The following is an 18,449-nucleotide window of genomic DNA, read 5'->3' as shown; positions in this document are numbered from 1 at the left end:
GTTAGCAGTATGAGGCTCTTGTAAAGCCTTTCCTGGAAGTAAAGGATCTCAATCTTTTCATGGTTTTATTCTCATTGCACCTAGATGTCTGGGTTTGTCCATGTTCCTTTTTTGTATAGTGTGAGAAGACAAGATGCTATGGAGCTTTTGTGCCACCTGAGAGACAAACTGCCCCCAGTTCCTAGACTTTCTCACGGGCCATTCCCTGTGGTGTCTGAAGAGTAGAAAGGATGGTGGCAGGGCATGTGCAGTCGTTGCCACAGCAATTCGCCTAGCCTGTGCATTGTTTCCACTGCTCTTTGGATGTGGGCAAGGAGTAGGCTTTCAGGAGTGGTAAATATCTGGCCATAATTCTTTTCTCTCAGCTGCCATTTTGTCTGGAGGTTTTTTGTTTGTTTGTTTGTTTTCTCATCTCAGTCCCTCAGGCATTGCAGAGAAGGATGGTGTGTGCTGGAGCAGTCACCAGCACTGACGTCCAGCCACCCTGCTCTCCTGTCCCAGGGAAGTGAGTTGGGGGATGCAGAAACCATAGTGGTAGCAGGCTAAGCATCTGTGTTTTAGCCCATCCTGATGGTGAGGAAGCGGGCTTAAGCAGCTGTCATGCAAGCTCTGGTGCAAGTGTCATGCAAGAACAAACATCTGCCAATGTCAGATCACTGTGTTGGTTTTGTAGTGCCCTTTCCCCATACTGGAGAGGTGGTTTTACAATTATTCCAGATTGCCCCCTTTCTACTTCATATGAACCCAGAGTTCTGTAAATACCTGCCCTCATAATGAGTCATGTTCTACAAATCAGCATCTTCCCATGCAAAAGAAATACACTGATGTTGGCAATCATTTTTGTTCACTGATTTCTGGTTCTACAAGTTATTAAAGCCTATTTATAGGCAGTTAATTTCCACCCAAAATTACATGTAATACAAAAGTATTTTCCCACCTGAGTATAATGGTTTCTCTTATTTTCTCAAGATTTAAAGTACTGAAAGGTAAAGATACGATCCCTTGATAACATTTAATTTACTTTTTGTTTGTGTGTGCTGTGCCTTAATACAGTAATATTCTGTTCAGTGCATGAACTGCGCCACACAGGTATCTCTGTGGTTATAGAGGAAAATGTATCGTAGTGGAGTGGGATTTTTTTTAGCCTTTGTTGTTTTCTCGTATCCTAATTTCTTTGGCTTATAGAATCCAATTTTCAAAAGCCAAACAAGCCTTTATATTTGAGAAACAGGCTGGCTAAATATTGCTGTCTGAAATTATATGATGTTTTAAAGCAGTTCTGCAAAGTAAACAATAAGAAATATTATACTACTAACTCTCAGAATATTTCAGTTTCAAACTAAAATAGTAACCAAATATTTTATTAACACATGGGTTATGCATCATGAGGGTTATATATATTTGTGTCTGAAAAACATTGTTGATTTTATGTGTCATTTGTATTTAGGGATATAGAATTGATGAATTTTAATTAGCATTCTATTAAGTAAAAAGTTTTTTTCTGCAGTTTCTGTAGATTTCTTGCATTTAAATGTTATTTTAACACTAGAGTTGAGCACTAAGCTGCAATGCATTTGAACTGTGTGTATAGTCTTCCACTATGCCAAACCCCCCATTTTGTTTCCCGTGCTACGATTCCTTTTGATTACAGATGGTCTGTGTGATAGTTGCTATAGGAACCAGACCGTTTTACTTCAATCTCTTCCCGTTGCTATGGTGTGCAGGGAGCTGCTATGTTTAAGGTGTCATTTAGATGTTTCGCGATAGTCTCTGTAATAGTCAACTTGCAATCAATATTCTCTAACAGCAGATAGAGTAACGTGGCACACTAATTAATACTTTCTACCACCAACTGTTGGGTGCAACAGAAATTGCAAAGTTAGTTTAATGACTTCTGCAGATACAGCCTTCTTTAAATGCTTAGCATCAGGAAACAACATAAAAATAACAACAAAAAACATCAAAACACCTCAGTTAACTCACTGATAGGCAGAATTATTTTTCTTGCCATGGTGAATTCCCTAACCAGGCACAAGGCACCCAGAACCTCTGAAGGAGAACCCGCAGCTGCGAGGCTGTTGCTGACGGCAGTGCCAGCTGGGACTGCGGAGTGGGGAGGGGAAGGGGCAGCACTGCACCCACCCTGCCCTCCCAACAGCACCTGTCTGCCACCCTGAAGTAAAACCCCTGCAGAGCTGCCTGTGACACTCCTAACACTACCATGTTGCTGCTTCCCTTGTTGGATTTGGCACCTAAAAATCAAAAACCAGTTTCTATTGGATTTCAAAAATTAGATTTTCAGGAAATGGGTTAAGGATGGCATGAGAGAGTCCTTAGTGAAGCTGAAGAAGCTATATCGTACTGAAAGAATAGTAAATCATTGTCATTACTGTGAGATGAAGATCAGGTTATTTTTCATGCAGAACAGCTGTATCCAGAACAAAAGCCTCTGAAGCAAGTTAGAGAGGATGTCTGAATCCCATTGCAGATTTTGATTGATTATTTGCCTGCAGTGATCTTCATTCCCCTTTTCCTGCATCACTGCAGTAATGAATAGCAAGGAGATTTGGTGGATGTTAGTTTTGTCCTGAAGCTTGCTCAACCAGCTGCTCTGCAGTTCTGTGTCTAGCAGTGGAAAACGGTACTGTTGGGGCACATCCGTATGCAGCTTTGGTAGAGTTGTTTCAAGGGAGAGGCTTTGAGTCGTGAAGTGGAAATAATTTTGAGGAAGGAAAACTTGACAGTAGTCCCTTCCGAGATGTAAAATATTCTTTAATGTTATTTAACTGTGGGTAAAGTGGAGTGTAGAGAAATTCTTTGTTCTGGGGAAATTCTGTTTGTTCTTTGGAAATGCAAGGAGCTAGACCTTTGCAAACATTTGGATTCCGCTGTCAGTCTATGTATTATGCACTATTTATACATTAGTATAACTCCTCTGATTGTGGTTAATTGTTGAGATTAAGTCTAGTATAAGTTCAATCAGAATTCTTCTCCAGTGCAGCCAACTGCCTCACAGCTCACACTTCATCTTGTTTTACATTTTGCAAGGCATTTGCATAATAAATGTATGGAGTTAAATGTGGTGAATTGAATTTTTTCTTAATCTTACTTGCAGTGCTAACGTTGAGTAGCAGATGTGCCTATTACCTACCATCTGAGCAGCTGAATCAGTCACAGCACGTACACTTCCCACTGTTTTTTATCACTTCTCTTCCTGTTTGTTCTTGTGACTCAGCTTAAAATGAAATAACTGAAACTTTTGATTTAGGTCTCATGCCTTTGTTCAGGAAAAAAAATGTATCTTCAAAAAAACACTGGATCATATAGCTATGATTGCAAAGCACACTTTGGTTCTTTGTCAGAGTTATGCATTTATCATGTTTTATTAACTGGTTCTAAATTTTACCCTTTCCAACACACAAACACATACAAGCCTTGCACTTGCAAGGTTTATATGTCACACACGTGCTTCTCTGTGAGAAGGGGAACCTTCTGTCAAAGCCTGTGTGGATCTTGGGTTTGGGCTCATTAAAAGAATCACCAGTGTCTTATAATAATACCATGTCATGCTATAATAATATAGATTTTTACAGTCTTAATACTTTTTTAATATTTGCAAAGGAAAGGATAAATTCCATTCGAGAGTCAATACTGTATTGCAGACCCTCTACTGGTAAAATAGGTGCACATTTCAACATGATTCTTCATATTAAAAGTTAAATAGTCTGCTTAATTAAAATTTAAATCACCCAAGATACTTCAGCATTGAGAAAATCTTTCTGAAGCTGTTGCTGTAATAGTCAAAATAGGAAAAATAAACAAACAAACAAACAAAAACCACTAACCAACACATATTTTACCCTCCATTTCAATCTAATTCATTCTTTTTGTTGTTGTTACTGTAGCATGTGAGCTAATGAAAACGAAAGACCACTAGTCCTGATAATTGAGCCTGGTCATTCAGGAGGCAATATCTGACATCTGGAACCATTAATATATATTAATTCATTTCAAGTGTTTGCATTTTAAAAGACACTGTAAAGAGTGCTGTGCTGTATTTATGCTTTGGTTTGTTTCCCAAATCAATCTCTGTCTTAAAACATTTGTCTGTATGAATGGTACCGAAGGCAGGTAGGCAGATGAACGCATAGGGACAGAATTTTTTTTTTTTTTTTTACTTCCTGTGCTGGACTGTTCGCCTGGCTTTGGTTCTCTCAAAGAAATGCTAGATATAAAAGTTACGGCATAGCAGTCTTAATTTTACCTTTTATTTTTTTAATTTTTGTTTTATTTTATTTAGAAGGAAGTTCCAATGAGGTATCTGGTATCATATAAAATGTAATCCAGAGCTTGTTCTTAAAACTTGATTTTTTTTTTTATTATTTTGTAATATATTACATCATAGCAACCATTAGAAGTCACAACTTATTACCAAGTTACATTGTAGTTTATGTGCAAGACTACTTCCTACACTGATTTCCTTTACACCTTCAGGTAGGTCTGTCCATTTCTATCTTTATCTATCTTCAGCAAAAGAGAGACCACGACACCTCTTGCTTGTGGTGAGATGTACTTGTTTGTTTAAAAAAAAAAGGCAAAGGAATGTTGCCATGAGGTTGTAGAAGTGCAGGATATGAAGGAGATGGAGGAGTGCCACGTGAGATAAGGAGCAAGAGAAGCTTCTTTGTGCCATTTCAGGGAGAGAGGCTTATTGTCCAGTTACAAGTTAGTGTGGAAATAGGCTGTGTGAATATACTTATTTATTTATTAAATTATTTATTTATCTTAAAAGATGTTTAGATTCAAAATAGCACATTGACAGCAAAACCACAAAATCATGCCTGTGTGTTTCATGGGGTTTATGTCAGCTTTACTGTAGGCAATATATTACCAGGAATATATATTTTTTTTCTTTTCAAGAGACGTTTGATACTTGATGCAATAGTGCTTTATGGCTTACCAAAGAGGTAGTTTTTCTAACACTTGTCTCAGTAGAAAAACAGTCATGGCGTGGTTCTTATATTTCCAGAAATGAAGTTTACCTCAGTTAAAGAGTTGAGACAAAATGGAAAGAAGTTTCTTCTGTGATCATGCTGTTTGTTGCTTCTTTGCTGAGAATGGCTGTAGATTTAAATCCATCTTTTTTTTTTTTCTTTTTTTCTGTGTGGAATTGACTTTAATGACTCAACATGCTGTGAATATTAAGTAAACATTCATTGTATTGGTTAGTCAACCGAATTGTTTTATGTATTATTAGCACTAGAGTTCTTATTGATTTGATGAATGTCTTTCCTCCGTCCTCATGCTTTTATTTTCTCTTTATGATACTTTTAAAAATGTATGGTAATCTCTTTGGAACCCATGCTTTGCTCTGTTTGAGTTCTGTGAAGTACTTATGGTTGGACTTGGTCTTTTCTAACCTCAATGATTCTATAAAAGCAGACAAGATAAAACTAAGATGGTGTTTAAGGAAATAAAATGGAAAAATATACATAAAACTTAGGAAAAAAAAAAAGACAAAGTAAAAATTGTCTTTATCTGTTTCCTTCCAGAATGCAGGAGACACTTTAGGCTAACTTTATCATCCCTACTGCTGCTCAGCTTTTACAATTTGTTTGTGAGATATAGCAGGTAGAATAACTTATGAAAGAGATTTGTAGGAAGCACAATTTACTTCAAAAGATTTAAATAAATAATAAATGTACTATTGAGACTCCTAGTGATGATCAAATCTACACAATGTGACAGAGCACAATATAAATTCTAATAGTACATAATAGTAACATAAACATGTTTGACAATTTCTTCATTCAAGAGAAAACTGTCTCCTCTTTTGTTTGGTGTTGAAATCATTCTGTGCCTATTGTATGTTTGGCAGTAGCTGTATAAAAAGATTTCCTATATTGTGAATGTAGCCAATTGCTACAGCTGTCATTTCCCTTGGTGGGGAAAAAAAAAAGCCATCTGAAGGGGAAATGAAAAAACAAACAAACAAAAAAAGACATCAAAAAAAAAAAAGGAGCTTCAGGATTTGAATTGTAATTGTGGATTTGTTTTCTCTATTCTTTGTCAAAGTAGCTGGGTACTGAAAAGATAAGCCTGTCATTGAGATTGAAAGTTGCTCTGGTGCTGGAAGGTTGCTATCCTATGGATTAATGCAATGCCAACAACATGACATCTGTGAATGCTGTACCATCTACCCATCTCAATGAGTCACTGCTATGACTGTTCTTGGTTATTCTAAGACATAGGACTGTGTTGAGAAATGTCTTTTCTTTTCATGAGCAGGGTGGACCTGTTTGCCACTTATGCCTTTAATTTTGCTGAGGGAAGAGACATCCTGGTGTACAAGACACACCCTCTTTCACCTACCTTACAAAGTTGTCATGCAGTTCAAAATGTGAAAGATGTGCTGGGCTCTTCTCATCTGCTGTTTACCCCACTTGTCTGAAGATCAGGCAGTATATTAATGTATAGATTTTAGCCTATAACTTTGCTTTTGTTCAGTTTTTTCTGCATTTGCTCCATATAACAGGTAGTTGTGTAAAACATGACAGTTTTTATGTTGATTATTAGGGTTCCATTTAGGAACAACAGGTGCATTTTGAAGGAGAAATAGTTGTAAATGCAGAACCAGTTTCAGTTGCTGGTATAAAAAAAATTAAGTTAAAAAGATTTAAGTTAAAAAGATTTAAATTTTAAAATATTTTAATAATTCCCTTTCTGGATATTATTATTATTATTTTTAATATATCTGATTACTCAAAAATAATCTCATTAGCTTGTTCGGTCGCAGTGGCATGTTATGGACAAACTGGAGAGTCTGGCTAAGCATAAGATGTACAGATTTTCCTGTGTCCTGGCAGCAATGGTCTCTCTTGTAACAGAGTGTCCTAAAAGGAATGAATTATGTCACTGGATGGGAGAAAGCAAGATTAATGTAACTACTTGTAGTGACCTGTTAAAACTGTGATGAAGGAAAGTGAATGCTGTAGGCTATAGCTGTTTTTAAAAGCAATACTCTTATAGAAGAGATCATCCTTAAATAAAGATAAAACACTCCTGAAATAGAAACAGTTAGGATTTTTATGCATTGTGAAGAGTAGGTGAGAGACTGGAAGGGATAACGGAACAACTTTTTGCATAAAGATGTGTTCTCTTTTGACTTTTATGAAGCTGTAAATTGGAATACCAGCTCTGCATTCCCAGCACTCATGTATTCTCTAGCAGCGTGAAAGGGTATGATGTACTCACTTTGCAACTTTTTTTAGCTATTTAAGACCAAACTTAGAGGTGTTGAATAGGAATGACATTAGACATTCTGGGGCCTCCCCAGGCCTTCTCCAGGTTCTGCAGGGATAATTTAAACTGAGCAAACTGGGCCATCAGGGCAGCTGCTGGGAGCAGATTTCAGGTCCAGAGACGTTTTTTTAGGCTGCGCTACAGAGCCTAGGACTAGGCCAGGCTGTGCGTGGTCAGGGGGAGACGGCTCCTGTCCCCAGCTCTCTGGTAACACTGGTGGCTGCTTCCCAGCCAGGCCAGACTGCTGGAGCATGCAGGAAGGCTCGTATGTTTGTTTTTCTGCAAGCAAGGCCGGGGGAGATTCCCAGCCTTCTCTGTGAAGGAGGCAGCGGGCAGTGGGGAAGCATGGGGCCAGCAGCCAACAATGTCCTGCAGAAAGTTAAGCTACAATACAAATTGCTTAAGTAGGTGAAGTTGAACTAAAAATGTATACATTCAGTGATTTAAGAATACAGAAACTAAACATTTCATTAAAGATGAAATGAAAGATTTGGGGTCCTGTTCATGTCAATGTATACAATCTGATTTTTCTGTATTGGAACCCAATTTACCTTCTTCATCTGTGACTGTATGGAGATTATTTAATTGGAGGATATCTTTAAATGTGTGTAATCCTTTTAGTTTTTCATTCTCATTCTTTCTTAGAATAGAGTTGCTGTTTTTCTGTTATTTTAGTTATTGTTTCATGTCTACTGTTATCTGAGTTTCAGGACTCAAAGTGGTATCTACAAGGGAATGCAAAGGTATTAGCAACTCATAGGCACTACAGTTTGTTTCCTATATCATACATTTATTTGCAACTAATAACACAATTTGACTTAATTATACATCTAGGAGAATAAATGCCATAGCTGCAGCATGCTGTGTTTCAAAATAGTGTGCTGTATTAGTTATCATACATTTATTACATAGGTATGAAATCTGCACTCTCTGTGCTCCTGCTGATCCCTCATTCCTGTCTGTTTGAATTTCTGATTTCTCTGTTATCAAAAGAATATAACATCCAAACATGGAAGCCAGGATTACTCAGTCAGAAGTAATATTGTGCATAGTCTGTTTTAGGAGGCAAAAACTTTCTGACACCACATCAGGTTTAAAGCAAAGTGGGGCTGCAAAGTTTAAAATGTTTTCAAGTGAAATGCTTTGGTACCATCTGAATTTGTCCAGGCAACAAGTAGCTGCAGGAAGTAGAAATTTCATTACTTAATACCCCAGGGATGTCTTATTCGAGTTCACGAGATGTGCCATCTGGAAATTCTTGTTCATTCACATGATGCAGCCTTTTTTGGACACTAAAGAGCTCCAAGGTGCTTGGTTTTAGTTGGTTTGGAAGAGTCCAAATAAAATGGAGAGAAATATTTGAAAGTCTTAAAAAACAAACAAACAAAAAAATGTTCCCATCTGGGTTGCCCTCCATGAAGCTACTCCAAACTTTGCTGCTGCATGTTGCTATTCACCAAGTGCTGCCTCTTTTCTTTCTCCTACTTTTCAACCAGTTATCACTTAAAGTTCATCAGAGGTCACCGGCAGCAGGGTATCTCTCTCTTTCCCCATTTCTTTTTTCTTCACTCAAAACTTTCAGCCACCAGAGGCTGTGGCAGGGTCCCCATGGACTGTGGGACCACTGCCAACCCCAGCTGAGCACGCTCAGCACAGTCATTGTGACACCCTCAAGTAACGCGGGCATCCTTTCTGGGTCTTGTGTCAGGTTGGAGAAGACTTTAATGTTCTGAAGGATGCCAAAATTTTAATAATCAAGTAGGATTTATTTTTCTTATTAAAAAGTATTGTTATCCACTTAGCCTCTAGTTTCTAAGGACTTTTGTCTCAACATTGAGGCTTTTTGTGACTTGTTTTAATGATGGGTGTGTTCATCCCTCAATGTTTCCTACAGAATTTATAGTTTCTTTTTACTTGGCTACTTATTTAAGCAAATCTGTAAGAAATTAATTTTATTGACATTCTCTTCTTCAGTCAACCACTACCAAAACTGGCAAATGAGCTCGGTACTTAATGATGGAAGGAGTCAGGTAGTCATGAATGGTGAAATATGTTTTATTTCTTTAGGACACTGGGCTAGAAGTCTATTATTTTCTTATTTCTGTTTGGTTAGAAACTTGACTTTTGTCAGCAAATAATAAAATAACCTTCATTATGTGCAGAAACTCCACTGACTACTTTTACCTTACTAGATTGTTTGTTTGTTTTAAGGAAAAGTGTGTTTTATACAAGCAGTGATATATATTTATATATTTAAAAAATAATAATTTCTAGTTTAGGAAGAAAGAAATATGATGTTTCACTGAGTAGTCTGAACCTCTTAAGAAATTTGTTTTATGCTGCATTTGAACTCCTCACTTCCTAATGTTATGGTTTGCCTAACAGTTAAAGAAAATTCTGTAGAAATACTTTAGACAGCTATTTTTTAAGAGTCCAACAAGTTTTTTAATCATGCAGGGAATACTTGAAGTAGGCTTTGGAAGATACTGTAACTACTGTAAAAGGAGTATTTATACACCAGGTATTTATACATCAGGTATTTATACACCTGGATCAGATCCCCTGAGCCTTCTCTTTTCCACTCCAAACAGTCCCACCTCTCTTAGCCTCTCCTTGCATGTCAAATGCCCTTCTTCACCTTAATTGCCCTTGGCTAGACTCACTGTGGTGTGGCTCTACCTCTCTTGATGTGGATGTGTTTTTGTAGTAAAGAAGACTTGCAAGATTGCACCCTGTTGGAAATGTGGTGAGCTAGCTGAGAGAGTATCTGTCTTTTTGTCTGCTCTAGAAACTGGACTTTCTAAATGTGCTTAGTAGGTGGTGTGTCTTTTGTTCCTCTGGGTCACCCTCCTGCAGTACCCTCTGGAAGCTGCAAGATGTGGTAAGAGAGCTGCAGCAGTTTTGGTTAAAAACTTTACAGTTTGAGCTAGCGTTAAGGTAGGACTCTATGCCAATGTGGTTCTGTCTGTTTATTTTAACCTCTCCTGTGACACAGAAGCTCATAGATTTTATAGATACGTCACTGCAATCAGCAGTTTACTGACATGTTAAGTGACACAGATCTAGGAATGGGAGTGGATGCTACTGGGCAAAAATACATTCCACATCTACTGCGTGTAGTTGGTAACTTTCCAACTGGGCAGTGCAAATTGCTTTGGAATGACTCGTTCTCAGTCTGGTTTATTCTGTTTTCTTTCCTCCTCATTCTGAGTGGGATGGTTTTTATTGACTTTCACTTAGGGGAAAAAAAAAGAAAACAACAACTAAATAGTGTCAATACTCAGCATTAGCATTAGTTTTTTCCACTTTACTGTAAAGAGTACAATTAAAACTGCCAAGCACCTAATATCTGCAGTAGTTGGCTCCCCTTTGATGCTCACACTCCCTCTTCTCTCTAGTCTCCTGGTCCCTTGATGCAGTGATGCTGTAGCCCCAGTGGCTATTAAAGACTTAGAGCTGGGAACAAGAAGAGGATGTGGTTTGCACTTGACATACTGTTGGCACACAAACACACAGTAAGCCTAGTAAGATTATTATTTTATGAGTGGGTAAATTGTTTAGTACTGTTGTTCACCATACTTCTGCCTTGGAGCTAGCCAAATTTGTCAAAAAAAAAAAAAAAAGTCAGGATCCTCTGGATCCTCGGAATACTGCTTGGGCACTTCTTGCTCCTGGCCCATGAATTTCTTGGAAGTGAGAGTATATGTTATAATATTGAGAGTAGGTATTTGGAAAGTGATTGCTTAGTAGTTCTACGGCGACTGAGGGACTAGAAAACTTTTCTTTCACATGTTCTTGCGATTCAGATGGGGTTTGCTCTACAGTATATTTGCAGTGAGTTTATGAAACAGTGAGCTTATCATCAGTATATTTCATGTCGCTATTGCCTGTATTTTTGGAATTTAAGTTGAAGCATGAGTCAACAAACAGATGTGCAGAAATAAAGGAGAAAACATAAGAACTATCAAGAAAAGTTTAAAGAAAATGAAGAACTGCAAGAAAAGGTTAAGAAAGTGTCTGTCTTTCTAAAATATTTGCTAGAATTTAATCATATGGAGTGTTTGATTGTGCTGATTTGAAAGGAAGAAAAGCATGCTTATGTTTCTCCTTGAGAAACATAAGGGATGCTATGTCCTCTACCATCAAAAGATAGCATTAAAAGAGAATTGTCATGCCTGATGTCAAGACACAAGATAGCATATATGTTCATAGGTATTCTTTTCTAAACATAAATTTTTTATTCAATATTTTCATTGTTTCCTAGTGCAGTAATTTCTCCGTGTGTTTCAAAAACATTAGCTAAAAACATTTTGCTTTCAGTATTTTGAGACTTTTTTGGAGATAAATGAAGTAGTTAAATAATATTTACAGATAATCTCATAAAAATAAGTTTATGATTATTGACTTTTTATTATTTCACACAGGTTTTACTTTCTGGGGCATTTTTTTTGATTCACTCTGTATTCAACTATAAAGATGCAAAGTCTAGTTTCTCAAGTTGCATAGTTGCTGGTAATTGTTCTTTGGCCAACTTTGCCACCTAGTGGCTGTAATTAAACAGAACATTACTTCGATTTCTTCAATTAAAAAAAAAAAAGTAATATAGCACGGTACTGCTATATTTTTCCCTTTGCATTGAATTTTCTGTCACTTGTGTGTTTGCATAACTTTCTGATGCATCTGAAACAGCTCAAAATATTTATATGAAAATCAACACTTTATTTTCTAATATTTTTAAAAGCTTAGTAAATGAATGACTGCGAGTATAGAGAAGTTTAATACTATACAACTTATGTGGGTGGTTTTTTTTTTTTTTTTTTTTAGGAAGGAGACTTCTCATAATAGTATCAAAATAAAAATTCTTAGCCCTGTTAAAACCCCACATGAAAAAGACAATTTTAGGTCTACTTTTATATCTACTACAGAATGTTTTTCCTCTAATACCCTTGAAGGATATGTAATATAAATCATCCTTTTTCAGAGACAGCCCCTAAAAAGTGGAGAAAGGAAAAACCTGTGTCAGTAAAGCTTTTGCTTCAGTATGCTTTAAAGATACCCTTGCAGGCTGGTACATCCATGAATGGAGGAATAAAGACTATAAATATTGTATTTTTTTCTCCCCTTCAATGTGCTCCTAGTTCTGATGTAGAACCAGATCAAAGAACAATAAATTACTAGAGCCCTAAATTGCACTTTTGTGTGTTGTTGTACCCTTATTTCTATTAAGATAGAAATTACAATTAAGATAGAAACTCTGCAACAGCTGTCTTCTCAGCATCCTAGTATCCTGTGGTGGCGTACATGCTGTGAGCAACTGCAGTAGACAAGAAGTGGTGGGGCACTGATGAACCCTAAAACCTTTGGGCACTTGTCCAGCTGCCATCTCATCTCTGGGCCACACCAAGATACGGTCAAGGCAGCTATCCAATTTGTAAATTTAATATAATATTTTTATTTTCTTTCTTTCTATATATATATACGTGTATATATATATAAGCATAATCCTTTTTTATCTTCATCAAATGTTTGCAGTTGGCTTTGTTTAATACATTTTCTCTAAATTATAAATGAACCGTTGAGGGGAAAACGATTCTTTCAACAAGAAAAAAGCATCTTTATTCCATAATATGGGCATTTTAAATTAACAGAGATATTTAATATTGGAAAATGTTATGACCATGGTTGCAGGAAGCTGTTTTTTATATATGGGTTTCAATCTCTTTGAGGTTCCAAGGCAAAAAAAAAAAAAAAAAAAAAAAGTTCTTGTTCTCTTAGCAGAAGAGCTACAGAAGCTTGATTTCCTTTTGATATAAGTACTTTTTTTTCTTTTATTTATCCTTATAACAATAATCCTTTCTAGGCAAGGGACAGTAAGCTCTGTTACTGATCAAATTTATATGCATGATGATTGGCCAAACATATAGGCATGACACAGTTTAATTGCCTTGGCACAGCGTGTGATGTTTGTTTATAATTTAAGCTTTTTCTCAATAATTTGGTAATTAACAGGGTTTTGAGTGTTTCTTATTTTATCCATCTTGAAACTTCCACTTTTGAAACCAATTTGAAATTGAATGGTGTGCAGAAACTGATGAGATAGTGAAAGGGAGGAGGATCTGCTAGGTGAAAAGAAAGATCAAGCAATCACATAAAGCTTTGTTCACTAAGAAATGTGAGATAAAAATTTACGGAAAAGGCCATCACACATCTTGATCAAAATATGGCCTAGAGAGCATTCTCCACATAAAAAGAAACTAAAATAGCATAGTCATCTTGCTAATGTTGTCATAATAATACTCAAATTATCAAGGTCAATTTATTAAATTATGTAACTGCTGGGAAACGTTCAATAAATCCCTAAACTAGAGGAATGAGTAAACATAGCAACAGAAAAAAAGGGGGGAGGTCATACAGAATTTGTTTTTAATGAGAAAGAAGCGAGTCCTTGATTTCTGAGTTAAAGATTAAGGAGAGAAATTGTTAGTCTCTGAGGTGCCATTCAAGATGACCTTAACAATGAAGGAGAAAACAAAGATGACTACATGTAGAAGCTGCCAAATGTGTGTTGTTAATGAGATTCCTGATAACATCTGTATCTGCATGGTATGATCTGAACTCCTGGCAGAACATGCCTGAGAATTAGAGTTCTCAGTGGAAACAGTGGGATTGTACACAAATTGAAGGAAAGAAGAGAGGATACCGCATAGAAATGTGGTGTGTTCAAATATCTGTCAGACAGGAAAATCTGAAAAGCAGGCTGACAATACAGAAGACGATGAATACAGGTAGAGGATCACAAGAGAAAGCAATCTGGTGAGAACTGGGGTAATGAAGAGATTTAGCATGTGAGGGCACTGGTTAGGATATGAGAAAAGGAACTTCATAAAGCCAACAGCCTGTCCTATGACTACATTCACAACTGTTGTGTTTTGTTAGATGGTAGATCCCTAGCTATTTGCATTTGTATCAGTTTATGGATCTGTTCTTGAATTTGTCTAGTCTCCTGTTCCCTTGGTAGTGTTCTTAGTACTGCCAGTGGTAGCAAAATCCAGAAGTTTATGCTTGCTGTCATAAAAGTATTTTGTTTAACTTTGTTTACTTTGTTACTGATCTAGAAAATTAAAACTATGACATGCTGATTACAATTTGCTGACAGATCTATATGAGGACAACTGCACCTATAGATAGATCATGAGGAATTTGTCTAAAATGAACACTATCCTGGTCTGTATGAAGCTGTCAAGCTACCACACTATCTTGGAGACCTTTTAACATGTTGCAAAATGATCTTGCAAAAATTTCTTTTGCAAAAATTTCAGTTTGTGTTAACTCTCTAGATTAACAGGCACAATAAGAATTTTATGTATTGCTTCTTTCAGAATCAAATATGATAACAATGAAGGACTACATTATTAAAAGATAATTTGATTGCCTTATTAAAAGATAATTTGAAAATTGTTTTTCAGCAATGATGTATGAATACAAGATATAAGCACGAAGGTTTTAAATATTGCTAATTAATACATGCTAACTACCAAAAATAGCATAGTGATCACTAAATTAAAAGATTTCAATCTAAATGTGCTTTGTACGTTTAGTACGCTCAGTGTATATTGAGAAATAGTTGTCTGCAGCTTCAGCAGCTATATAAAAAATAAAAAAAGAAAAGAGCAGTAAAGCTCTGAAGTAAAGCCAGACAACATGAAACCCTTTTAATGAAAATGAAGACTCCTTAGTGCTAATATTCTTTTCCAGAGAAGGGCTGGCAGAGAAGAGGACGTTTATAACATTAATAGAAAGTCAACAACATTCATTTCTGGTGGAAGACAGGAAGGTGGGAGCCATAGCTGGCAAAAGCTCATTGTCAATGATTAAATCAGTAAACTGTTATTTAAGAATGTTAACTGAATACAGAAGCCTCTAACTAGTATTGTATATATATTTTTTTAATAAAATTTAGTTGCTTAGATTTTTCCTGGATGATACAGATCATATATGTATGATGCAGTAGAGGTTATCCATTTGGAATACCATTAAATAAATAGTTGAGAGAATGGCATTGTGCTTTTCCAAGTGGTGGGAGAGTTTCTGAACATCAACAAAAGTAGATTCTCGGAAAGCCTTGAGACAGTCCAGTACGTGATCAATAATACATCCCATAGAGAAAGATGACACCACTGGAGAGATGCCATGTTATTAAGGTTATTTTCAGCAGTTTCCAAGAACCCTATTTTTCATACTAATCTTTTTTTGTGTGCAATATATTGCATAATTTGTATCAAACACTTTGTAAAAATATGACTCGGCCTATTTTTGAGAATCTCATACAAGGTTTATAGCTCCAATTTTGTAGGCAAAAGGTTTTGTTTTGTCTTTTTTTGATTTTTGAAGGGGAGGGCCTGCATGTCTTTCTCTACAACTCATAAAACATAGACAAAATCAAGGGTTTCAGAAACATCTTATTCTGCCAAAATGTTAGATGTTTTTGTCACAATTTCTCTGTCACCGTAGACCCATCATACAGTTTTGCGTGGATGCTTAAAATGCTTTATTTATGTATAGCTGACTGACTTAAAATATCTCCAAATGAGTTTCTCTGAAGTGCTACATGGAAAGAATGTTAAATGGTACTGAGTAAATTCATCCATTTAACAACTGGCAAATAAGCCAAAAATCTTTAGCTAAAAATAATATATTATTTCATAAATGCTGACTCTGATGAACTATCTAATGGATCTGAAAAGATTTATACGAATGATTACAGTTAGAAGCAAATTAAACATTTTGATGTGCATTTAAGAATGCTTTCAAGTACTTGAAGTTGTTATGGTGCAACTGAGAAAATCAGACCTAAATATTTGTGTGTATAAATTCTAGGGAGAGAAGCCTTTCTGAGTATCTGTACCACTAAGCTGAGGTCCTAGAAAAACAGCTCACAGTCTCTGGAGTGTCATGGGGATTGAGCAAGGTATGTGAAGACTGGGGGAAAGCAAATTTAACCACAGTGTCCAGGAGGGACAAAAAGTAGGATCTGGGGAGCTACAGGCTGTCTAGCCTCACTTCCATGCCTGTGAAGATGATGGAGCAAATCCTTTTGGTAACCATTACCAAGCATGTGAAGGACAAGTAGGTGACTGGGAGTAGTCAGCATAGATTTATGAAGGGCATATGAGGCTGGACCAACTTTACAGCTTTTAAAAGGAGATGATTGGCTCAGAGGACAAGGGATGTCCTTGTCAAGGACAAGGACACACAGTGGATGTTGTTTATCTCGTTGTTGGCAAAGTTTTCAAGACTGTTTCCAGGTCATCCTCAGAGACAAAATGATGGACTAAATAAGGGCATGGTGAACTGTTAGCCTCAGAGGGTTGTGATTAGCATCAGGAAGTCCAGCCCAGCTGGGAGGGCGGTGCTGTGCCCTAGGAGTTGATCTTGGGGCTAGTACAGTTTAATCTTTTCATCGGTGGTATGGATGATGGGGCAGAGTGTACCCTCTGCAATTTTACAGATACTACAAATTTGGGAGGAGTGGCTGATAACACCAGAGGGTGGTGCTGCCATCCAGAGGAACCTTGACAACCTGGAGAACCTCACAGGAACCTCATGAAGTTCAAAAAAATCCTGCATCTGGAAAACAATAGCCCCATGCACCAGTGCGGTCTGGGCTGACCAGATGGCAAGCAGCTTTGCAGAAAAGGTACTGGGGGTGCTGGTGGACTCTAAGTGAACATGAGGCAGCAGTATGTCCTTGCAGCGAATGCCAACAGTCACCTGGACTGTGTTAGGATGAGCAGTTCCAGCAGGTCAAGGGGGGTGATTACCTCCATTCTAGTTGGTGCAGGGCGAGACACATCTTTAGTGCTTGGTCCAGTGCTGGGCTCCCCAGGATAAGAGAGAGATGGACCTACTGCAGCAAGTATAGCCAAGGACCACAGATTTGATTAAGAGCTTGAAGCATGTGTCATATGAGGACAGGCTGAGAGCTAGGACTGTTCAGACTTGAGAAAGAGAAGGCTCACGTGGATCTCATCCAGGTGTATGAATACCTGAAGGAAAGAAATAGAGAAGTAAACAAGATGGAACAAGACTCCTCTCAGTGGTGTCCAGGGACAGGACAAGAGGCAACAGGCATAAATTGAAATACAGACAATCCCAATTAAATGCAAGAAAAATATTTTTATTGTGACGGTGGGCAAGCACTGCAACAGGTTTCTGAGAAGAAGGTGTGCAAATTTCTGTCCTTGGATATACTCAAAACCCAACTGGACATGGCCACTAGCTACCTGCTGTAGCTGAGCCTGCTCTGACCAGTGCGTTGGACTTGATGATTTCCAACAGTGCCTTCCCACCTCCACCATTCTGTGATGCTATGGATAAATCGAAATAATAATCTAATGAAACTTTTGAATAAAGGATCCTAAAGGTAGCAGGAGGACAGACAGTCATTTTTCTGTGACTTGTCAACTTTTTTTTTTTTTTAACTCAGAAAAAGTATTCTGTCACTGCTCTCATTGGAATTGATGTGATGCTATTTGAGGTAGTTGGGGCAGCTTGCACTTGCTGGCATTGAACACTTCAGATCCATCTCATTAGCTCTAGGCAGTCACTTGATCAGATTATGGAAAGTCTGGCAGGAGCTCTGAGTGACCACAAGCTGGCAGAGGCCTTATCCAGATAGTGCTGGTTAGCTGAGGAAGCCAATCAAAGTAAATGATAACAATTTTCTGACAGTCTCTTTTTCTTTTCCCACCTTTCAGTTTATATAATATGCAAAATTTAGCACTTGAGGAGAATGCAAATAGCTGTATCACTCATTTACCCTCTAAGGGTTCATTCCTACTCAACCTTTCATGCCAGCATGTTCATTTAATTTCGGTTAAAAACATTTGTCCTTTCCTTCGTGCTGCTTCAATATGTTGGAGAAGCCTTCTCTAGATATTTAAAAATCAGCCTCATGGATTAGTTTAAAACAGTTCTAAATTTCCTTCTTTTTAATGTACAAGTTGTTATATTTAACATCATTGTGTTACTGTTTCTTCCTGCTCCCCAAATGTCTGTACCAGCCTTTTGAATATTTTTTTTATTATCTGTTAACCTCCTTTTTTGGAGGTGCCATCTCTTTGACCTCCGTGTAAAGCCAAAATTAT

General features: G+C 37.2%; 1 protein-coding gene across 15 annotated transcripts in view; it reads left to right on the top strand.

Moving 5' to 3' along the window:
- Positions 1-18,449, top strand: part of CACNB2 (calcium voltage-gated channel auxiliary subunit beta 2) — a 243,706-nt gene that overhangs the window by 48,019 nt on the left and 177,238 nt on the right. For 2 of the 15 annotated variants that reach the window (XM_080578269.1, XM_080578274.1), the window contains one exon: positions 1-18,449. This exon is cut by the window's left edge; it is cut by the window's right edge and continues 59,973 nt beyond it. The exons of 9 other annotated variants lie outside the window; for them this stretch is intronic. The gene's annotated coding sequence lies outside the window, so the exon portion shown is untranslated. 4 more of the 15 variants (XM_080578273.1, XM_080578270.1, XM_080578272.1 and 1 more) reach the window with 4 other exon arrangements.

Source organism: Anser brachyrhynchus (assembly GCF_964034855.1).
Source record: "Anser brachyrhynchus genome assembly, chromosome: 2".
Classification (NCBI taxonomy): Eukaryota; Metazoa; Chordata; class Aves; order Anseriformes; family Anatidae; genus Anser; species Anser brachyrhynchus.
This window is presented reverse-complemented; position numbering and strand designations above follow the sequence as displayed.